This window comes from Canis lupus, chromosome 3 (genome assembly GCF_011100685.1).
Source record: "Canis lupus familiaris isolate Mischka breed German Shepherd chromosome 3, alternate assembly UU_Cfam_GSD_1.0, whole genome shotgun sequence".
In the NCBI taxonomy this organism is placed as follows: domain Eukaryota; kingdom Metazoa; phylum Chordata; class Mammalia; order Carnivora; family Canidae; genus Canis; species Canis lupus.
In genome coordinates, this window is record NC_049224.1 from 69,271,699 (window position 1) to 69,296,569 (window position 24,871).

General features: G+C 38.3%; 1 long non-coding RNA gene across 3 annotated transcripts in view; it reads left to right on the top strand.

Annotated features, from left to right (window-relative positions):
• LOC102151487 overlaps nt 1-20,703 on the top strand; it is a 63,421-nt gene extending 42,718 nt beyond the window's left edge. The window contains exons 2-6 of one of the 3 annotated variants that reach the window (XR_005357243.1): nt 7,575-7,792; nt 12,729-12,782; nt 18,595-18,821; nt 19,196-19,285; nt 19,792-20,698. This is a non-coding gene — a long non-coding RNA (uncharacterized LOC102151487). Of the gene's footprint in view, nt 1-7,574; nt 7,793-12,728; nt 12,783-18,594; nt 18,822-19,133; nt 19,286-19,791 lie in introns of all 3 variants that reach the window. The other 2 variants (XR_005357241.1, XR_005357242.1) reach the window with 2 other exon arrangements.
• Nucleotides 20,704-24,871: the final 4,168 nt, after the last annotated feature.

The following is a 24,871-nucleotide window of genomic DNA, read 5'->3' on the forward strand; positions in this document are numbered from 1 at the left end:
ATTTGCATAGTTAATGGAAACGTAACTTTATTGAGCTATCCTATGCTGATGGGGCTTTGGTGATTGGGTTATACAACAGGTGAAGAACAAAACCATGAAGGAACTATAAAGGAACAGAAAGTAGGAGGGAAAAAGGAAAGTAACATCTTCTGAGTGCTGTGCACTGGATGGCACCTGTCTTTGCCCTCAGGTCACCCCATTCTAGTGCTCACTGGATCTTCATAACACCCATGCAAGGAAGGCATCTGATCCATGTCTTACTAAAGAGCATGCAGTTCAGAGAGGCCAGTCCACTTATTCAAGTTCTCAGAAAATGCAAGTAGCAATGCTAATTCTCCAGAAACTCAAACCATTATGCTTGTAAGAGAGATCTTCCTGGTCACTTAGATTTTTGCCCAAATTAAAGACAGATGGGATGGCTGGCTGGTTCAATTGGATAGAACGTATGACTCTTGATCTCAGGGTTGTTGAGTTCAGGCCCCATGTTGGGTACAGAGCTTGCTTCAAAAAAAAAAAAAAAAAGCAGATGACCACAGAATGTTCATTTAGTTTGGGACACTGACAAACAATGTATTTATTTCTTCTAGGAGCATCATATTATCATCCAGCATCATCCTGTTTAGATGTTGTCAAATCTTGCTTCCTTTCTTCCAGACCTTTCCAACCATAGCACATTGACAGAATTAGGAGAGAATATGCTCTTAATTTATCTGTAATTACAATCTAGATGCTTCCTTTTTGATGTGAAGAAGTATTTTCTCAGCTAGAAAATTCTTTTTTGTGACAATTACATCAAACTGGATTTCTAGAGAAAATGCTAGTTGTATATGTATATATGTGTGTGTATATATATATGTGTGTGTGTGTGTGTATGTAAATCCATCTGCAGTTATATATATTATATATAATATATAATCCCTTCAAATTCAGTTATATACATATATACATACAGATATTAATTTATCCATCTATCATCTATCTATATATCTATGTATACACACACATATAAAATTATGTATTTCCAATTACATATAATTGACCCATCTGCAATTTTATATATATTTATACTATTGTATATATATATTTATATAACATATAATTATACAATATATAATTTACATAGATCTAATTGGCAAATTAGATGGTGAAGGATGGAAGCTAAAATAAGAATTTAGGAAAAAGCATGTTTTGTACATTCCAGATATTTTATCATGCACCTTATGTAGTGTTGCCTCATCTTGTGTTCACCACATTCTTGAAAATAGGTATTTCAATCCACATTTTAAAGATGAATAAGGAAGCTCAAACAAATTAATTTACTTTCTAAGAATGCAGCACAGTAAGTAACAGAATCAGTTATTAACTCTAAATCTGAACACCTTTGTTAACTAAAGGAAACCATGCACTTAATTTTAAAACTGGCTTAATATGCTCCCCATCTCCCGAAGGTAAGGGATGCTGTCTATTCGATAACATGTTCATAGCCAATACCCAGAAAAATGCCTAGTGCATAGGAGGTGACCAATATATGTTATGTTGACGAAGTGATTCCTGAGTGGAAACTCCATGTGACCTACTGGCATTGTTCTAGAAACATCACTAATGCTCTGAACTTTGTTTACAGAGATAAAACCTGGAATGGAATGCATATAACTAGTTCCTAAACCCAAATCAGGCCTGAATGACCTAATATGTGGGCAGTCCTCCCTCTGAAAGCTAAAACCAAAATATAAGGCTCTGATAATATGGTGTGTTTGCATGAACTCTTGCACTTAAAAATACATTACTCTTAGGTAGCTAATGTCAATATTTAGTCTATAAAGTTTGTCTATATAACAGGTCTTGGGAATCCTCTCTTAAAAGGAAGATATTACTCAAATTTTTCTTTAAAAAAATCCAGAATTGCCCATCTGCAAATCTGTGTGCAGACTGTTTTCTGGTATCATGAGGATGACCTTACCTCCTCTATTTAGTCTTATCCCTCCAATTTAGATACACACACACACACACACACACACACACACACTGCTTACAGCCTAGTTAGAAAAGCAAGAGAAGCAAGCATAAATGATTAACAGCATATATAAGACAATCAGTCACTGACTGCAAGATTGGATATAGGTCATGTCAGATTTAAGACGAGTGAAGGGCAAATGAATGTTACAGGATCTCAGAAATGTAATGAGGGCACAGAAATATAATATACACCCAAGTCAAACCTCTTTGCCTTGCAAATAGTAGACAGTAACTTGAGCTGACTTACACAAAAATGGGTAGTGTATGATAAGGATGGAAGGATAGGTGTCTCCTGGATGCTCCAGGAGGCAGATGCTGGGACAGATTTAGGAATACAGTGATTTATTAGGGGATAAGGTCTGTGAAAGGAAAAAGGACTGGGAGAAAAACTGAGCAAGGAAAACTTTCAGACTGAGGATGACCAATCACTATGACAGTGAAGGGGGGAATGAGTAAGAAGAGTCTCAGAGTGATACAGATCTAAAAGTTTCAGCCAACTCAATAGAGAATCTGGAGTCAAGATTACCCCTTAGAGAAGTCCTGGGTTGTATAGAAATGACTAGGCTCTAGTACATCCATTACACTCAATCACTGACTAAGGGATGCCAGAAGAGCACAGCAAGAGCATGGCAAGACCAAGCCCCTGATATTGTGATTGGTCTTGGGCTACACCTGATCCTCATAACTCCCACCTCCACTCCCCATTCTAAACTCTCCACAGCCCTTCAGGTAACACATCAACTGTTCTCAGTGGCTGCACTAGGCAGGACTCTCCAGAGAATCAGAATCAATAGGATCTATCTATCTATCTATCTATCTATCTATCTATCTATCTATCTATCTATCATCTATCTATCATCACATATCCAAAGAGATTTCTTTGAAGGAATTGGTTGACACAACTGTAATTGACTTATATGTTTGCAGGATTGGCTGTGCAAGCCTGGAATCTTTAGGTCATGCTGACAAATTGGAAACTTAGGCAGGAGTTGATGTTGCAACCTTGAGGTGAATTTCTTCTTACTCAGAGGAACCTCAGTGTTTGCTCTTAAACCCTCCAACTGATTGAATGAGGCCCATCCCATTATCAACAGTAGTCTTGTTGGCTTTAAGGGAGCTAGGTGCAGATGTTAACCACATCTATACCATGCCTTTAATGCAGCACCTGATCAATGTTTAAGTAACTGAGTATAAAAGCTTAGCTGAGTTGTCACATAACCATAAGAGTGGCTTACCTTCAAATGTGACCCAGAATCCAATTCGGCAGTGTGGCAGGATACAAAATCAATGCCCAGAAATCAGTGGCATTTCTATACACTCACAATGAGACTGAAGAAAGAGAAATTAAGGAGTCAATCCCATTTACAATTGCACCCAAAAGCACAAGATACTAGGAATAAACCTAACCAAAGAGGTAAAGGATCTATATCCTAAAAACTACAGAACACTTCTGAAAGAAATTGCGGAAGACGCAAAGAGATGGAAAAACATTCCTTGCTTATGGATCGGAAGAATTAACATTGTGAAAATGTCAATGTTACCCAGGGCAATTTACACATTTAATGCAATCCCTCTCAAAATACCATGGACTTTCTTCAGAGAGTTGGAACAAATCATCTTAAGATTTTTGTGGAATCAGAAAAGACCCCAAATAGCCAGGGGAATATTAAAAAAGAAAACCAGAGCTGGGGGCATCACAATGCCAGATTTCAGGTGGTACTACAAAGCTGTGGTCATCAAGACAGTTGTGGTGCTGGCACAAAAACAGAGTCATAGATTGATGGAACAGAATAGAGAATCCAGAAATGTGCCCTCAACTCTATGGTCAACTAATATTCGACAAAGCAGGAAAGACTATCCACTGGAAAAAGGACAGTCTCTTCAATAAATGGTGCTGGGAAAATTGGACAGCCACGTGCAGAAGAATGAAACTAGACCATTCTCTTACACCTTACACAAAGATAAACTCAAAATGGATGAAAGATCTAAATGTGAGACAAGATTCCATCAGAATCCTAGAGGAAAACACAGGAAACACCCTTACTGAAGTTGGCCACAGCAACTTCTTGCAAGATACATCTATGAAGGCAAGGGAAACAAAAACAAAAATGAATTATTGGGACTTCATCCAGATAAAAAGCTTCTGCACAGCAAAAGAAACAGTCAACAAAACTAAAAGACAAGCTACAGAATGGGAGAAGATATTTGTAAATGACATATCAGATAAAGGGCTAGTACCCAAGATCCATAAAGAACTTATTAAACTCAACAGCAAAGAAACAAACAATCTAATCATGAAATGGGCAAAAGACATGAACAGAAATCTCACAGAGGAAGACATAGACATGGCCAACAAGCACATGAGAAAATGCTCTGCGCCCCCTGCCATCAGTTAAATACAAATCAAAATCACAATGAGATACCACCTCACACCAGTGAGAATGGGGAAAATTAACAAGGCAGGAAACAACAAATGTTGGAGAGGATGCGGAGAAAAGGGAACCCTCTTACACTGTTGGTGGGAATGTGAACTGGTGCAGCCACTCTGGAAAACTGTGTGGAGGTTCCTCAAACAGTTAAAAATATACCTGCCCTATGACCCAGCAATTGCACTGTTGGGGATTTACCCCAAAGATACAGATTCAGTGAAATGCTGGAACACCTGCACCCCGATGTTTATAGCAGCAATGTCCACAATAGCCAAACTATAGAAGGAGCCTCAGTGCCCATCGAAAGATGAATGGATAAAGAAGATGTGATATATATATATATGCACACAATGGAATATTACTCAGCCATTAGAAATGACAAAAACCCACCATTTGCTTCGATGTGGATGGAACTGGAGGGTATTATGCTGAGTGAAATAAGTCAATCAGAGAAGGACAAACATTATATGGTCTCATTCATTTGGGGAGTATAAAAAATAGTGAAAGGGAATAAAGGGAGAGAGAAAATGAGTGTGAAATATCAGAGAGGGTGACAGACTCCTAACTCTAGGAAATGAACAAGGGGTAGCGGTAGGGGAGGTGGGCAGGGGATGGGGTGACTGGGTGACCGGCACTGAGGGGAGTGCTTGGCGGGATGAGCACTGGGTGTTATGCTATCTGTTGGCAAATTGAACTCCAATAAAAAATATTAAAAAAAAAAGAAAAGAAAATCAACAACAACAAAAAGAAACCATTCCGATGTCAAATCTTCTTTTTTTTTTAATTTTTATTTATTTATGATAGTCACAGAGAGAGAGAGAGAGGCAGAGACACAGGCAGAGGGAGAAGCAGGCTCCATGCACCAGGAGCCTGATGTGGGATTCGATCCCAGGTCTCCAGGATCGCGTCCTGGGCCAAAGGCAGGCGCCAAACCGCTGCGCCACCCAGGGATCCCCGATGTCAAATCTTCTTATTCCATCATTCACTCCTCTATCAAATTTATTAACCATTGATGAATTGATATTGAGCAAAACATCTATCAGATAGAGTGACAAACAGAAAAAAACAAAGTCCCTGATACCAGGTCTCTAGCACACATATCCTAATTTTGTGAGATGTTCCCAATTCAGGGATGAGCCCAGAAACTAATTTTCCACATTTCTTTCATTAGCATCTGCAGCCCAGTTATTACTGGTGTAATGTTTAGTCACTCTGGTGCCCTATGAATGTCTTGGCCTGCCACAAAGCCCCCCTGGTTAGGGTCACTGGGATCTTCTTCCCAAATCCAGGAAGAATATGATGCATCACAGAAATATTTGTAACCACAAAAGGAGAGACAGAGGAAAAATTTTAGCAGCACACTCATTCCTTGTGGCATGATAATCTTTTCATTGGTATAGGATTTATTCACCCTAGATAAATAATTTTCTAATTGTGAGGTGGCTGGAAAGGTGTGGAATGAATGTGGAGTGGAGATGAGTACAATCAAAGCATAAAACTCTCACTCACCCCTGGCTCAAGTCCATAAACTCAGTTCTTTTGTTATTTATTTTCTTTGCTTATTCTTTGGGTTCTTTGTAAAGAAAAGTCCTTTGGGAAAAAAAAAAAACTTTTAGGGGTTAAAAATTTGAAAACCCTTGCCCTGGAGAATGTTGCCACAGATACAACCCTCAGGACAGACTCATACAGTAGTTATTAATATTATCCGTTGTTACTAACAAAGGTATGCAAACCTCAGAGTGATGAGAAAACTTGCTCACTAATAAGTCACTGAGCAGGGACTCAAAGGCAGGATGTCTGATCATAAATACATTTATTCTTTCTACTACATCTCAGAGACTTCTTTGAAATTTTAATTTTAGCAGAAAATTCAAGACTTGTAGGATTTCATATCTCCCAACTTTATTCAAGATTAATTCAGCATATTTTAAATAAATCCCTTCTCTGATAGCATAACTATCATTTTAATGCAATTGTTATATGTCAGACACTATGCTATGCTCATTTAGAAACATAAATGTAACATAAATGAACTCAATGAGTTTTATTTAATCTATCAACAAAATGCATATATTAAATGCCATCACTAATCCTTTTTTCCAGATAAATAAACGGAGGAGTGAGAGGTTAAGAAACAGGTCTAAGTTCACTTAACTAGTTAGAGGCTGGTCCAGAAGCTGCTCTTAAGCAATCTAACTAATTAGTCAGTCCATTACTACATGGGGGTATGGTTGAGTTTAGGTGCTGTGGATTCTGAGTTGAATAAGATATTGTCCCCATACTTAGCTCACTTACAGATACATGGCCTCTAAAATAAGGTTTAGGATGGAAGTAACTGCACTCTCACAATAAATGTTAGTCTTCAAATCAGTGAGTTTAGAAGTAAAAGTTTATTTAGGATTAGTTTTACCTAAAGCCAAAGTTCTTAATGATCTACACAATATGATAGTATTTCTTAAATTTTTAAGAAGATAATCCATACCAGCTTCAGGAAACTTTATTAAGAAAATCTCAGAGAAATTACCCCATGGTAGAGGCCATGCATAAATCACGGTGGACATAAGGCAAAAGAATATTATACTGGAAAACTAGCTCTCACATGTGATGGGGGACTACACATTAAAGCCCCTCTGGGAACTTCAGTGAAGATATCTAAATATTGAAAGAAGAGATGAATTATCCTGCTAGGTCCATGGTTTATGAATGCATGCACATTGTCTACCAAATGTTCACAGTTGCTCAAATCATAAAATCCAACTTTTAGCTCTATTCCTCTACTGTTAATGATGCACAAGACCAGAATCTGTGCAAAACTTTGGAGGATGACATATTTTCTGCATTTCAACTTCCATGCTTGTTTTAAATAGTTCCCTGGTAGGACAGCAGTATGTGGGTTTTGCTTTAAAGCAAGCTCAATATAAAATTAAAATCACGATTTAAAAAAGAAAAACAAATTGGACAGATGTTGCAGATGGAGACTATTGGAGGTGAGTCATGGCCAAACCGTTAGTGGTGGAATGCTTCTTATAGTTGGAACTGTCAAAACAGGCTTCCAGTGCACACGAGGTGAAATGCAACTCTCCAGGGAGAAATTTTCATCATCATAAAATCTAATCTCTCTAATTTCAGCCTTGGAAACCTGTGCTGCCTGATATAACATCAAGGTGGAGGCAAGAAACAAGTAACAGGTTAAATGTTCACCCTATTTCGTCTGGCTGGTGTCTTCTCTTTTGCCTAATCAGCTTCTGAACATTGGTGAGAATATGGAGTCGAGATGAATTACTGGTTATGTGGGCAGAGGAAGATGGCAACGAGAAGAAAAGTAAAGATAGGGACCAGCACTGAGAGTATGTAAACCATTGTGCTGGAACTTTTCTGAGCCTTCATTTTTGTTTGTCTGTTTGGGTCTGCAAATCTTGAGTATAATGATAATTGTCTCCTGGAGTTACTACAAGGAAAAAGAAAACATGAAAAGTTTTTACCAAAATTGATTTATAAACTATAAACACCATGCAATTATTGATCATGCTATATTCTTTATTTTTAAAATATTTTTATTTATTTATTTATTTATTTATTTATTTATTTATTTATTTATTTATTGAGAAAGAGAGAGCAGAGGAGTAGGGGGAGAGGGAGAAAGAAAATCTCAAGCAGACTCCCTGCTGAGTGCAGAGCCCAATGTGGTGTTCCATCTCATGACTTTAACCAACTGATCCACCCATGTGCCCCTATTTTGTGTTTGATTATAAGGCAAAATAACCCACAAACTAAACACAATGGGGAAAATGGAAGGAAAATTATGGACTTTGGTTTGGGGAGCCTAGATTCTAGTCTGAGTCTACCCCTCACTGAAATACAATGAACTGATACATGGAAACTATCTGGAAAGTGCCTGGTCATAATAACATCAGCAAAGGTTGGTTAGTGTTGGCAAGACTTAACATTTCTGAGCTTCTAATTCCTTGTCTATAAAATATGAATCAGTGCATCTACTTCACAGACTACTGAAGGAGGATTAAACATAGTGATACATAAGAACAGAGATTATGAAATATTTACAAAATGGCTGTTATTATTATTACTTTTTCTTGCAGTCTGTTTTTATACCAAAGTTGAGAGGAACATGCTACCCTCTATGTATCAGCAGAAAACTTTATGTTATAAAAATATATTATCTTCAGGAACATGAAACAAAAGCTTAAGTATTTAGCTTTTGCCTAAATTAGTGATGACATTTACATATTAAGTATTTAGCTTTTGCCTAATTTGGGAGTGACATGATTAACTTTAATAAATATAAAGACTGGGGACACCTGGGTGGCTCAGCGACTGAGCATCTGCCTTTGGCTCAGGTAGTGATCCCAGGGTCCAGGGATTAGGTCCCACATCAGGCTCCCTACAGGAAGCCTGCTTCTCACTCTGCCTGTGTTTCTGCCTCTCTCTCTCTCTGTCTCTCATGAATAAATAAATAAAAACTTAAAAAATAAACAAAGAAATAAATAGTTTATTCATATATTATTATATATTATATATTATTATATATTGTATATTATATATTATATTAAATAAATAGAAGTGTTGGAAAAGTTTAAAGTTGTTTTTTAAAGGAATAAGCAGAGGCTCTATCAGCCTACCATAATTATCAGATTAGAACTAGGAAAGCCTACACTCAGATGCTACTGTTGATGATAAAAACAAATGTATTGTGTTTAAGAGACTTGATAAGATTTATCACTTAACACAACAGACTTCAGTAGCAGGCAGCTTGTGATTCAGAAGATCAGAAATATGAAGTCTCTTGCCAATACTACTTAATGGTTTTGCTGTATTTTTCACTTTGCTTATACTTTCAGATCAATCTACTTGATCTAAAAGCAAAGGAATGAAGGACAGCCTTTGGTTGGCATTTGGTGTGAAATGGTATGTTAATGTGCAGTGTGGAATGAATGGTGTGATGGTGTACAATGGCATGTTAGCGTCCTGTGTGAAATGGTATGTTAGCATGTGGTATGGAATGGCACATTAGTGTTTGGTGTGGGATGGCATGATGTAACAAGTCTTGATGTGGTGGGAACAGTATATTATTTGTCATAAATCTAACCTAGATTCAAATTCCTGCTGAGGATCTTTATACTTGATCTAAGGAAACTTTTTTAATCCCCGTGAAACTCCTTTTAAATTATTATGATAACTATTGCACCCTCCTCCCAAGATTACTCTGGGTATTCAGTGAGACAATTCATGAAATACACCCAGACCTGCACCTGCACAACTTGTAAAAGTTACTTTCTTCCTGTCACCCACTCTGTCTTAGACTTTATGGTTTTATGATAAATATAACAAAAGTAGTATTATAGTTATAGTCACAAAATCTTAGATTTGAATAGGTTTTGTAATAAAACCTTGGAGGTCAACAAATCAAATTCTCATCATATATGTATTAATAAATAAGCTTAGAAAGATATGTGACTTGCCTAAGACAGTTCTTAATTTGCAACTGAAACAGGACTAGTAGACTTAGTCTCCAGGATTCTAGGTCATAGGCATTCCGCAAGCCCAGATGTGACCTATGTCTTGATTGCTTCAATGAAGGCATGCATCTGTGCCTTCAAGGATCTTAGAATCCAAGAAGACAACACCAAGAACTACCCCTGGCCACATGCAGAGTACAAAGAGATGGCTACATGCTCTCCAGCTACTTTTTCTTCTGCATATGTGAATGCTGCGATGCTTTTACCTAGTAACTGAACAGGCTACTGCATACCACATGCAAAATTCTCCATTTAGTACTGTACAAAAAGGAAATTAAATTTCAGCCCAAGACAGAAGAGACATGAAACCAGCTGTAAAGTAGGACAGATCTCAGATTTTAGCATCAGGAAAAAACTGAGTTCAAATCCTGATTCTGTTGCTTTGCATACACTCTTTTGGTCCAATTCCTAAACTACTCTAGGCCTTTGTTTGCTCTCCTTTATTATGTGAAGAATTACACTTAGTCCTCAGATGGGTCATGAACACTGCTCTAGTGTAAAATGAAGAACTCAAACTTTACCTAAGTTCTCAATCAATCCCTCATTCAGTGGTGACTATTGTTAATAGCAATTATTAATTATCAAGAGATGTAAAGTACTATGTGGCTAACCTTCTAAATTAGTTGTCATCAGACTTTTTCCTGTAGATGTTCCTGTAAACATTTTCAGCTCTGTGGGCTGTAGGGTCCACCATGACGACTCATTTCTGTTGTTGCAGAGTGAAAGCAGACACAGACCATGTGTAAATGAATAGGTGTGGCTATGCTATAATAAGTGTAAACACAGGAGGCCAGTGTGGACCATAGTTTTTCAACTCCTGTTCTGAATGGACAATTATGGAAAGGGTAACTATAAAGAATGATTACTGGTTTAGTAAAACTTTAGGATTTGGGAGTGAGATGACAACAGCAGCAGAAGGAACAGCATAAACAGAGGCAAGAATTGGGAGCAGTTTGGAGCAAGTCTGGTGCTTATTTGAGCCTAACACCCCATCAGGGATCCTCCAAGCACCCAGTCCAAGCCAGGTCATAAAGGATGCTCATTGAAAGGGAGCATGAAATACTGGAGCAAAAGACATTCTGGAACTCTCCTATCTCAATACCCTCACATCCTTGTTGAATGACAACTTTTGAGCAGAAAAGTGACATGATTGATAATATGCTTTACTATAATACAAGTGCAAGGGCAACTCTCTTAGGGCAGAATAAACAAGTAACAAGGTAACTAATCTAATCAGAGGAAAGAAGAAGGAGATAGAGTGGAGGATAACATCTATAAGTCAGGCTTATAAGACAGAGATGTGGAATATTGAATGTGGGAAGCAAAGCTGGCTGGAGAGCTGAAAAAGACACTGAAAAGTGAACTGTGGGACTTTGGGCAAATCACTGAACCTGTATGAGAAATGGATTGGATCATCTCTGAGCTCTTTTAGATCCAGAGATCAATGACTTCATATTGAATTTGGCATTGTGAGCACACTGATATTTTGGTCTCTGTAACTTAGCAGCTAGACTAAGCCCAATATATTAATTGGTAAGAATAGATAGTGAAATCATCTGTACTCTTTGAAAACTCTCTGTCTCCTTTTCACTATTCTCTTTTTCTTGCTTGTTTTGTTTCATTTGTCATGTGTGTATAAGTGTGCATGTCTTGTGGAACACATATATTTTAATCTATAAGGTGATGCATATGATTTGGCTCCATTGCATTGTGTTTGAAGTCCTAGCAGAACATTCTCAACCATTGTGCCTGAGTGGATTTTTCAAAACGCTGGTATTTTCATTTCCTTCCTCTCCATTAAACATCAATGACAGACAAAGGCTGTCACATAATGCCATCTGTATAAAGCCCACAGTGTTCTTTCTATAAGGCATGCAACTCTTTTTTTGTCTGATTCTCACATGTCTTTCTTTCTTTAGGACCCACCTCACACCTCTACCTAGCCCAGATATATGAACCACAAAGTTTTCAAAATGTTCCAAATTGTTTCATGTTAATGATCATTTGCTTACACTGTTTTTTCTATTAAGGTTTCCAAGGGAGCCCATAAAAAAATCCCCCTTTCCCAGCTAGATTGTGAACATGTACAGAAATGAAGCAAAGAAAAAATATGGAAGCCAAACATATTTGTTACAGATGGAGGCCAAGATGGAAGACACATCCTTAGGTGGATTAGTCAAGTGGACTTGAGAATATCAAACTTTGGCTATACAAGACCTACTCTGTCAAATTCAGGCATTGCAGGACTGGGGCAGGCCTCCCCTGCCTAGAACTCCTGCAACATAGATGGCCTAGCTGAGCTGAGTACCCCCACTTATTCCTTTTGAATATCCCAGCCAACTAGGTCATTCTACCAACTCTTAAGCTAAAGAAGCAAAATAAGGACCCCGTGTTATGCTAATTGAGCTACTTTCACAGGATGGAAATGTCAGAAGTGAGGAGGAAGTGTTCCTCACCAACATTACTCCTAATACTTTCTTATCTTTATAGTAAAGAATTGTTATTTATCAAATTTTCACCCAGTCATCACCAACAAAGTGTTCGCCAAGTAGACGTTCTTTGAATTTGTGTATCAAGACCTAAACAAGCATAGCATGATAACATCTATTGCTCAATGCTGTACACCTCTACCTCCCCCAAAGACTCAGGTCCCTGAGAGCCATTTGTTGATATTATTTTTCTGCTGTGTACCCTTTTTCATTCTTAGGTCACAATGAAAGCTCAGGGTTTTTTTTTTTTTTTTCTTTAGGGCTCTCCTTTCCCAATTTACATGAATTCTGAAGATGCCACTAATCCAGGGATGGTAAGTGTTGATTCTTCAGTGGAATGACAGAAAGACAGAAATGAGTGGAATTGTTTCACCTCAGTGTGATGCCAGAAGTAAAGTGTCCATTCTTCGTTACCCAGATCCTTTGAGGGTTGTGGTTCCTGTCTTTTGTAGATTGTTTGCAAACATGGCTCTTGCAATATGACTTTGCTGAAGGTGGCATCTTTCTCTCCACTTCCTGCCTTGAACTTGAGCTGACTTAGGCACTTACTTTGGTCAATAGATGTGGTGAAGCTGGTGTCCCACCAGGTCTGAGCCTAGGTTGTAAGTGACTGTCCACCTTCTGTTTGTTTCCTTGGACCCCAACCACCTGCATTGATCAAACCCCAGTAATCACCCTTTGGATGAGAGATTAAGTGGGACAGAGTCTGCCTGTTTCTCCCTAGATGCATAGACAATACCTCTGTCTACTCACAACAGCTAAACCTGTCCTGGACCAGATGACCTCTCCAGCCAAACTGCAAGTGGGAGCTAATAAATATCTACTGCTTTAAGCAACTAAGATTTGGAGTGGTTATTATACAACAATGGATAATTTCCCCCCATTTTTACCAAGATATAACTGATGTATAACATTGTATATGTTCAAAGTATAAAGCATAACGACTTGATATTGGTACTTAGAAATGGCTTTGGGGTTGGGTGTCAACAGAGATTGGAAAAATGATGATCAGCCTGTTGGTGGAAGATGGAAAAAGATGTAGTTTGTCTTTGATTTGTCTTTTGATGTAGAGAGTGACTCCAAATCCACCCACATACCTGTTCTTACGGTTTTTTTTTATACTTAAATTAATCTGAGTTACTGTATGTTGCTTGAGATCAAAGAAACTTAGCTGAAATAGGCCAGAAAGTGGGAAGGAAGGTCAAAATAGAGGAAAGGAAAAAAAAATAAGGAAGTATATAGAACTCTTAACTGTCATCTAAAAAAAAGATTCAGATCACTGCATTTAAAAGAAAATGCATTTTCCAAACACCAGAGTGTATATGAATCAACTAAAATGCCAGTGATCACTAGGCTTAAAAAACCCTGTTCTGATGTTATGATTATTCAGTTTATTGTTACACACACACGCATACACACACAGGGAATTGCAGATGGCTCACCCATCTGGTCAGAGGGCACCAGAGAAGTCACGAGCAAATGCATATCGGAAGTTTTTGATTTATGTACGAGGTTTTCTGCAAACAGTTCACTGCTGCTGATTAAATCATTGCAAGCAGATTAGGTTCTGTTGGTGAAAGGAGTAATAAAGTGAAATCTATTTCTGCTTCCCAAAGCATTTATGCTATACAGATCTTAAACCAAGGCATTCTCCAGATAAACAAACTCCAAATGCAGTGATCAAGAACAAACTCTAAATCTCTGCAAAATCACAGAATATTTGGAATTGTTTTCCTCTTTTGTACCAAAAACTAAAAATTTCATAAATTACATAAATTATTTCTATTCACTAAATAATTTTCAATTGTTATGTAATAAATCAGATAATAGACAACTCAGCTGGCCTTCTCTTAATTATGAGTTCACTTAACAAATATTTATTCCACAACTATACTCCAATGACATTGCTATACCCAAAATTCTTGTACTTCGATTGGCTTCCTATTGCCTAAAGAATTGTGTAAAAATAATTATAGTGATACCATTACTATTTATTATGAAGAAAATCATGAACTTCCCTAAGGTGTGCCAGATATTGCTATGACAGTGATGGTCAACATGGGCACCACTTGTAGGCTGTGTCTGCTCGTGTTCCAGCTTGCCACTCACTAGCTGTGTTAACATTAGGAAAATTACTCATCTGTAATTCTGATTCTGAATTCATTCTCCCATGGAAGGAGATAGGAATAATGTCTCATCATACCTTGTAAAGATTAAATAAGCACATGTAAAGTGCTTAGACCATTCCTTGGCATATAATAACTATTTAATAAATGTTAGCTATTGTCATTAACTATCCTCCTCCTCCTCCCCCTCCAACTTCCCCTCCTCCTCCTCACCATCACAGCCCTAGATTAACATTTCACCTATTTTATGAGCACTTACAACATCTCATTTATTTCTCTGATCAGTCCTATGATAAATGTCATTATCCTTACTTTATAAAATTGAAACCAAGACTCAGATTGGTAAAATAATTTGCCCAAGGTCATTCTAGCAAAGATAAGCTCAGAGTCAAGCCCAAGCCTGTTGGACATGAAGTCCATACCCATTTTCTACACCTTGCCCCATTTATTGGTTTCTAAGGGTATCTATCCACTCATTTCCTCTTACCTTCTTTCCTCTAGCTGTTTTATGCTCCAAAGCTTGTACCACACTAACTTAGATTATTATGTTGAAATGTCCTCATCAGTAAAACAATGCCTACCTGACTGTTGTGGGATTAAATGAAATAAGCAGAGATCAGCACAGTGCTTGGCATGTAGTAAGACTAGAATAAGTTTTAACGTAAGAGTCTGATAAGCAGAACTCCCTCTGTCTCTTCACCAGCAGAATTCTCCAAGACAACCGCAATAGGAGCCAGATCAAAAATAAAGGCTGGCCTTATCTGCTACAAAATTGTTCAAATAAGAATGTCCATTACCCATCTCAAAGAAGTAAAGGATATGAGTAGAAAAATAGGTGAAAAAGGCTTCCTTTTAGGGGAATATCTGTGGGCTATAGGTCTCTTCCCAAAACCCACAAGGAAGAGGAAGCTACTTGCTCCTACCTCAAACCAAGTGAAAGGAGCTTTGGAGGAATGACAGGTTTGATTGTGTGTATGGGAAACTTGTGAGCTTCACCTGGGAGAGTTGTGGCCAGGGCTATCTATTTCAGATATCCAGGCATAGGAAGGACATGGACAAGCAGTGTTTTTCAGGGAACCAGATGTGACCTTAGAGTTGGAATCTAGCCTGGAGTCTATGTGGAGAGGATTGTGGGAATTCTAGGGGTCAGGATAGTTGGAAGTGGCCAGCTAGAGGTGTAGCAGCATCTGTGTTAAGGGAGCTATGGATACCTCTGAAATATGTCCTCAAAAGGGGGTCCCTTGAGAGATGAACAGGGAGTACCTCTATATGTGTGCAACAGGAACCAACTCCCAATCACATGTCTGCCCATCATTGTGGCCATGTTACCTTAGTCCTTCCTTCCCTAATGCCCTCTATGCCTATGCCTCATGTGGAGAGGTCAAGTATTTAGACTGTAAGGAGTGGAATAGGGATAGGTGGAAGAGTAGGATGAGAAAACAGAAAAAAACACTCACTGTCCATGCACTACCCTAGGCTTTCAGGCCTGGCATTGTCCAGATTCAGTGCAGAGGAGGAGTTATATATTTGAATAAGAGTTTTGATGATTGCACCTTTCTGGACATTTAAATTATTTCAAAAGATCTCCATTTTGATTTAATAGTAGCCCAGGTATTTGAGGACTGTGTATTGGCAGTGCTGCGCAGAAGGACCGCAAAGCTTTTGGGTTCATATAAATCTTGCTTAAACTCTGAACTTTTCTGGGGCTCCTGGATGGAGCAGTCAGTAGGGCATCTGATTTTTGGTTTTAGTTCAAGTTGTGATCTCAGGATCATGAAATCAAGTCCCAGGGGTTGGGCTCCATGCTCAGCGTGGAGTCTGCTTGGGTTTCCCTTTCCTTTCCCTATGTCTCTCCTTCCCTAAAATAAATAAATAAACCCTTAAAAAAGAGACAAAGAAAAAAGAAAACACCTCTGGCCTTTTCTCTGCTTCCTTATTTTTCTTGTGTGGCACTATGAAGTTTCTGGGTTTCATTTTACACCACAGTTATAGAGCACATTAAGTGCCTTGTGTTAAATATCTAGGGCTGTACCTGGCCTTAGCACTTAATAATAGCAATTTCCATTTCCATTTTGATTGGGAAAAAAATAACAGAAAAGGCATTGCCATTATCTTACCAATTCTTTGATGAAGATATGACCCCAAAGGGCATTTAAATCTATTGCCCTTTGAATCTTCAACTTCCAAAGAAATATTTTAAAGAAGATGAGGGCATGAATAGCTCTGTAATCCCCTTTCTTTCTACAGTAAGCTAACGCACCACCAAAGGGAGAAACTATGCAGAAAGCTCTGTAGCACTTGGACCTATTTAGCCAGTCCAGTCTCAACTGTCCAACAGACCCTTTGGAATCCCAGATCAGCTTCACTGTTGTCTTTGTGAAATTAGAGCAATGATTATCATAATATCAACCTACTTCATAGGATTTTAGGAGCATGCCAGGATATAATATATAAAACATGTTTAGACCCTCCAAACTTGTCTGTCATTGCTTAGATAATCAGTTTTATAACACGAATGCCTTGGTTCAACCTTATGAGTTAGGCCAATGGCTCTTCTGATTATCTTGTCTTTGTCTTTACTTGTTATGCTTCTTTAACACTTTCATGATTTTTTATCATGCTTTTATCTCCTATCTGTTAAACATAAATGGCCATTTAAATGTGGAAATTAAATGAAATGTCTCATCAACAGATAACTTGGATCCTTTTGCTCTCCCAATTAAATAAAAAGACAGACACATTAGGAACTCCCAATTTGATATGGGGAAGATCAGGTTGACTCTGTGTCCCTATCTTCCTCATGCATGACTGATACTGCTTAGGAAACTGAAATAATGCATGGAATAATAAATATCAACATAAAATATATAGCTGAACACTACTGTTAGATGTACTTAGTTGGGGACAGCAGAATCCTGTGATTTTAGAGTTTGGGTTCCCCAATCAAATCCTGAATGTATTTGTGGTCTCAGAATCTTTTGACTTACCTGCACACTGGGCAGAAAAATAGTAGTTACTTCACAGAGTGCTGAGGAATTCTGAAAGAAATAATGTACAAGAAAGTACTGGTTAAATGCAGAGATGCTATAAAATTAACATGTTACAATCACCTAACCCTGTCTTCGACAAGAAAATCAGATAAGGCATAGGGGTGGTAGAAAGGAAATTTGGGTATGAAGGCTGGACTTATTATAATCCCAACTCCACCACGAAGTAACTTAGTTCACCTTGTGGGTGAAATAAACACTCACCTAACAAGCAAAAAAGAATAACACCCAACTACGAGAATACACTATCAGTATAGTACCTTGAAATTCTAAAGCTGCATGATCTCTATGTAGCTGCTACCCACTTAGAAGTAAAATAGAATTGCATACTTTTCTGGCCATCAACTGCACTATCAGTAATGATGGAGCAGGGCAGTATGGTGGGAAAAATTAAAACAACCAAAGCCAGAGAACTCTGGTTTGAATCCTGGTTCTTCAGGATGTTAATGGGAGAAGTTATTAAATTGCCATGGCCTGAACTGTCTTATTTGCAAAATGAAACTCTTGTGAGGGAAGAAAAGTACATGAGATCGTATGTTTCAATTCATTTTTGCTGCCTTTCTACAAACATCCAGTGAGCATATAGCAAATGAAATCCTGAACCCCCTTAGTTCTGCCTGGTTGGGGACATTAGGAGTTAGGGAGCTAATAAAGATCTCTTGGCCTCAAGATTTAAGTCAAGCCCTTTGTGTTTATCATGTGGGATGGATACAGAGCTAATGGCTAAGTTGGAAAAGATCCTTGTTTTAACAGTGTAGAACTGCAGACTCATTTTGCCATCTGTATTGCCAGGAACCGAGCAAGGAGAAAGCCCCGGAAAGAATAAGATTAATTCTCACCAGAGGTTATTTTCCTTTCATCCCACAAGAAGCCTGCTTTGTAGGGATTGTCCTGGGAGGAGGAGAAACAGGATGCATTTCTGGAGGGGACTCACACCTTGTCCCTCTTTGCAGCCTCAGAGCATGAAGATTGAGAAGGAAGCCATCTGAATGACTCATTGCAAGCTCTTCCCACCATTCTTGGAGCCTCAGGCTCAGAGCATTGGTGTTCATTTTCCTTTTCTTCTCTTCCATACTGAACAAGCCTCATGTGGAACTCCCATCCTCTCTGTCTCCCATGAATCTCAGAGACAATGAGCAGAGGTCTTCAAAGTGGGAGTAAGGATTCAGGGCACACACAGGTAATCCACCAGATGCAAGGATAAATTAGTAGGTCTTTGATTTACACTTAATTCTAGTCCATCTTATGTTTACTTTAAATTCTGTAATGTAAATAATATATTAACACTGAGGTACATCTATATAATTAATAAGTGAGGTTATGTATTGCAGTTGTGTTTTAACTACTATCATATGCAGAAACAGATAATACAGAAACTACTAAAAATGTATAATCAAAAAAACATGTTGTGTCCATAGACAGTAGGCTTTTTAAAAGTCAAGACAAGGTCATTCATCCTTGAATCCCAAATTTCTGGTGCAATGTCTTACAGTCTAGAAAGAATGGAGGGATAAACAAAATAATATGCATATATTTATTGGAACATACAACTAGGCAAGGTTCTATCCTACACCCTCAAGATTCAGAGACATATAATCTTGTGAAGAAGACAATCATGGAACCAACCAACCAGAAGACAATGGGGTGAGTGTTTCATGTGCATTGTAACTATAATTATAACTATGTGGATACAAACAGAAAACTATCAATTTTATTAAGCTCAGGAGCAAGACTGGGCTAGCTTCATACAGTAGTGAGGATTTAACAGAGCCATAAAGATTAAGTAGAATTTTTTTTTTTTTTTTTATGTTTGGAAGAAACACAGGAGAGTGGATCAGGAGAATTTATTTCCTGTAAGTTCTTTTAATTTGCATAGGGCAGGACACATTGGAAAGTCTGCATAAATTGAGTTACCGTGTCTAAACATGTATTAGTTAGAACCACTTTAATTATAACTAATAAAGACTGCAGAAATAAAAATAATTGACTCAGAAATAAAAATAATTTTTAATTTACAGTACTTAGAACCCTAAAAATTGGGAGGGTTTCAGGCACAGTTTGATTCAGAGGTTTATAAGGTTATCAAGATTACAGCTTCATTTCTTTTAGCTATTCTGAATTTCTGACTTTTCTTATGGTTTCCTCTTCAGGCTGGATTCCTACTCAAACTGGCTATGGCAATTTCAGGTTGCATATTCACAACCTACAACCCTCAGAGGCAGAACTGGCTCCTGAGTTCCAGAAGCCTAAGCAAGAGTTCCAACACTAACACTAATCACACTAGCCTAGGTCACAGCTCCAGCCCTGAATCAAATGTCAGCCAAATATAATACCAGACTCCTGGAGACAGGAGGAGAGTCAGCTTTTCCCAAACTACATGGATCCCCTCATGGAAATCAAGATATTTCAAAGGAAAATGAGAAAATTGATACTCCAGAGCAACCAATAGATGGGTACTATATGTAGTATAACCCCATTCAGTGTTTAATGAAGAGTGCATACATCGATTTTGCACGTTGTAAAAGCGAATTAACCTGATTTTTAAAAAATATCTTCTGAAAATCCTCACATGGTTTTCTCTGTTTCATTCTGTTTTGCCTCAACCTCTGAGATGAAATATGGCCAGTAGGGATATACTGGATATCATTTACCAGTTTGGTGAGGAAGAACTGAACTTCCTTTGTGTTTGCTTGTTTTCTTTCCATTCTTTTTTTTTTTTTAACTTCTTAGAAACTTAAGTAATGAAATCACAGTGAAAGTCATTGCTTTATTCTCTACCTTTTGTGTCTGATTACAATACTGTTATCTTTCCCTCTGAGAAATAGATATTTGCTTTATCTTGTATAAAACTAGCCTGACTTCCTAGACAAAGTGCAAACGTATAATAACCATTTTGTTAGAGACTGGCTTACAAGACACTAGTACTTTATGAAGAAATGAAAATTGGCCCCAGAAAGAAATCCAACTAGAGCATCACTGTCCACAGTAGAAGCTAAGCCCATTCTGTGGTCTGTTCTTGCTCTGAAGCCACTTCTCAGCCTTGCACATGAGTACAGGCATTACAGGAGAATCTCATAGCTTCTATTTTGGAGACTCATTTTATATGTCAAACCACTAGCTGTCTCTTTTACTTAACCCAAGGTTGCTTGACATTCAATAAATATTAAATGTGGCAATAATAATGATGATAATGACCGTGTAAATAAATAAAAAGAAATAATCCTTTTTAAGCCTTTCCAGATTGTCAGCACTTATGATTTTAGAATAAGAGAAAATTCATCTCTTGGGGTCAAGTGGAATGTCTTTTGGCCTCCCTATATGTGATTAAGTCATACTCAATTTCCTAAAGTCAAAGGATAAAGCTCTAAGAGAGTATGATCGTGCTAATAATTTTCAAGAATAGTATCCTTGGAGGTGAAAATAGCATATTTGGCATCTGTAGCTTCCAGGTAGAACTGAGTCTTCTTCCTTATACAAACCTTTGTTAAAGTAGCCTTAAACTTGTGGAAATGACTGGCTTGCGTGTGAATCACTGGTATACCTTTCATTGCTTGTACACAGCTCATCACTTGTACACCCCTCACCACAGAGCCAGACACACAGTAGGTGTTCACTAAATGTTCATTTAGTACATAAATGAGTTTTTAAATTTATCTTCTTGAGTACGGACCATCTGCACATACACTCCCTGTCAGAGAGAGTAGGCTAAATGTATGCTACCATTTAAGCACAATTTAAGGCAGAAATTACAAATTACTTTCATCTTGCTTGCAAGCCCTGGGTTTAAGAGTAGTATGGGCATGCTGAAATGATTAGTCATGTCTGCCGTGGACACAGGATAGAGGTCTGACAGCAGTGTGCCACAGAGCTATATGCCATCCAGATTTACAGGCATTCCCACCCACAGCAGAGGGACAGGTTTTGCAGAGAAGAGGGCAAAATATCCCACTGGTGTGTCTGAGAACACCATAAAAGCTTAGCAGTGACTCAATTAACAGTAACTATGGAAATTGCATCTGTTGAGAATTTGCTTACAATTACTTTTAAATGAATTGGCAATGTCTTTCTGCAAATGGTCAAGGCACACATAAAAACACATGGCCCAGGGTTATTTGAGGATTTTCAGAATCTGTCCACAAATACAGCCCTAATCAGCCAGTATTTGGGAGTTCCATCATTATATGGGTGCATTTATTTTTATAAATTAGAGGACAGACCTCAGTTGAAATAAAATGGACCAGGTTTCTGTCCTCTCCTGACATTTTGCATTTGGCAAAGCAAGCACTGTAAGTCTTGCTTGGCACATAAGATAAATTCCAAATAACCCCAAATAACCCCAATTTCACTCCATTACTTACTGGAAAATCTCCTCTTCTAGGCACATCTTCAGACCTGGAGACTCTGTAGATACTTCCATTTGCCCATCAGACCCTACCCTCTCCATCTAGGAGGCTGGCCTGTGGGTTAATACCAACTGCCTCCCGTATACTCTGGCCTCTGATTGAGTTCAGCCAATATGGAGGCCCAGCAGGAGATGGACGGGAAGCATTTCTTCCACTGACTTGTTTTCCCAGTGACATCCCTTCAGGATAGCCATGTCCTCTCCCAGGCCCCCTTGAGTCAGCCTACACTATACACGGGATTTCTCTGGCCTTCCAAAATCCAGTGAGCTCTCCGTGTCCTTGCCTTATTGGACCCGGGAAGGTAACAGGATCCCTGATGATGCTAGCTTAAGTCTTTGCACTATTCTTTGTGGGTCCCTATGCCGCGAATCCACCTTAAATTAATAAGTAAGCACCACTTGAATTAGCCTAATTTTGATGTGTCACCTTGTCCCTTTGGGCTCTGACAGCTTTGGTGCTTCCCCGGGAAGCCCTTGCCTCACCTGGCACCATGACGATAGTGAAGGTCAGCTCCTCATCAGGGCCTCAGCATCCTCTGGCTTTCTCCTACCCCACTGACTTTAGTGAAGAGCCTGCTTCTGTCCACTGCAGAACCCCACTGTACACACCAGCTGCTTATTTGTGCATGGTCACAGCTACCCTTATGTCCTCGTGAAGTGAAGCCTGCCCTGATGAGAGGACAATATTTCAGCAAAACCGTCAAAAATGAAAAAAAAAAAAAAAAAAAAACACACACACACACATGAAAACCTGTTTTTTTTTAATTGGCATAATACTGGCATTTTTCTATTTCAGAAGAAAGATTTTAAAAAATATATTAAAAATGAGTGGGAAATATCAAAAAGGGAGACAGAACATGAAAGACACCTAACTCTGGGAAACGATCTAGGGGTGGTGGAAGGGGAGGTGGGTGGGGGATAGGGGTGACTGGGTGACGGGCACTGAGGTGGGCACTTGACAAGATGAGCACTGGGTGTTATTCTATATGTTGGCAAATTGAACACCAATAAAAAAATAAATTCATAAAAAATAAAAATAAAATAAAAAATTAAAAATATATTAATTATCAATTAGAAAACTAACTGTTCTAAGGCTGGCACGAAATAAGCTCTTATTTATACTTTACAGCATTTATTTTTTTAACATTTTTAAACATTATTTCACATTCACTTATTCTTTTAACATTTTAACATTTATCTTAACACTTAACATCATTTCACATCTTTTGTAATGTTTAGCGTTTATTTATTTTAACATTTTCACAATTTTATCAGGTATTATCTTTTTTAAACATTTATTATTAACATTTTTTAACACTTAACATATGTACAAAGCACAGGATGTGGGGGAGACCAAGTTATAAGGATGATACGGACCTTATTCCTATACAACGTATCCTATAATTGAATAAATAAGCAAACACACACACATAAGCCTATCAGATGCCAGCATGCTTATATACATCTATTTTTTAAAGCTTTCAACCACTGTGAAAGTGCAAATTCCTATTCCAACTTTACATATGAAGAAGTGGAAAATCGTAGGGTATGTGGCCTGACCAGTGCCACACACGTTGTGAGATCCTGGTAGACAGACAAATGCATCATAGCAGACAAGAGGATAAAGGCCCACATCAACCCTGAGCCAATTTCCAAAGCGAACCTAGTGACTTGGTGCAACAGATTCTTGCATATGAAGACTCCTTCCTGCAGCCAATTTTCTCCCTCCTTAAAGCCACGTGGTCCCCCATCATGGCCTGTTTCTGTCCCTTTAACCTTTTGACACTGTGCATGAGAGCATCTCTACTGTCCAGCTCTGTGGTTTCCAACTGGAGGTGATTTTGCTTCTCTACCAAGGACAGCTGGGAATATCTTAGAGACATTTTTGGTTGCCACTACTGAGATATAGTTATGCCAACCATGTCATAAATGCTTCTAAATATCTTGCAATGCAGAGGAAAGTCCCCACGACAAGGAATGATCTGGCTTGGAGGATACTGGTTCTGAGGCTGCGTGTCCTACCCTCCAGATCCATCACCTTGCCCAAGGAGCTCACCCATTCCCAGATGCTGGACTGACATGGCTCCAGGGTGTCTTTCTCATTCTTGCTGCATGATTTGTTATGTTAGGGGTTTCTGCTGGGCCAGTTACTTCACCAAGTTATTTTAATGTTCAGAGCCTCGGTTACTTTAGAAACATACTCAACCTCTCTGAGCTTTATTTCCCCATCTTTGAAAGTTTCTTATGAAAATTAAATGAGATAATGTGGAGGCAGCTTTATCACTTTCACTTCCAAGTTCTTTTTGAAAAGAAGACGAAGAAGAAGAAAAGAAAAGAAAAGAAAAAGAAGAAAGAAGAAGAAGAAGAAGAAGAAGAAGAAGAAGAAGAAGAAGAAGAAGAAGAAGAAGAAGAAAAGAAACTTGCCTCAGTCCTGTCAAGCAGGAGAGAGAAGACTTCTCTTCCTACTTATGGTTAATGAGACTAAACATGTTTAAACAGCCGGTTCTCATTACGCAAATCAAAATGCTAGCTCAACCTCTTCCATAAATGCTCTCTGCAAAGGGTCTGATTCTCGGCCTCCAGTGTTTGTGTTTTACATGTTAAAATAAGGTCCCAGCCTACCAGAAAAAAAAAAATTCCGTTTTTTTTTCCCCCTCTTCTTTTTTAGTAGCTGTGTTTCCAGCTGGTTTTATTTAAGGCTATGCTTTTGATCTCTTTTCAATTCTGGGCCTTGATCCAACTTGGCTGTCAATAATTCAAAGGCTCCCTTGGAGACAGCCTTACTTAAGAAGATGGCCCAGTGCCAACCAGGAGAACTTGTCTACCCA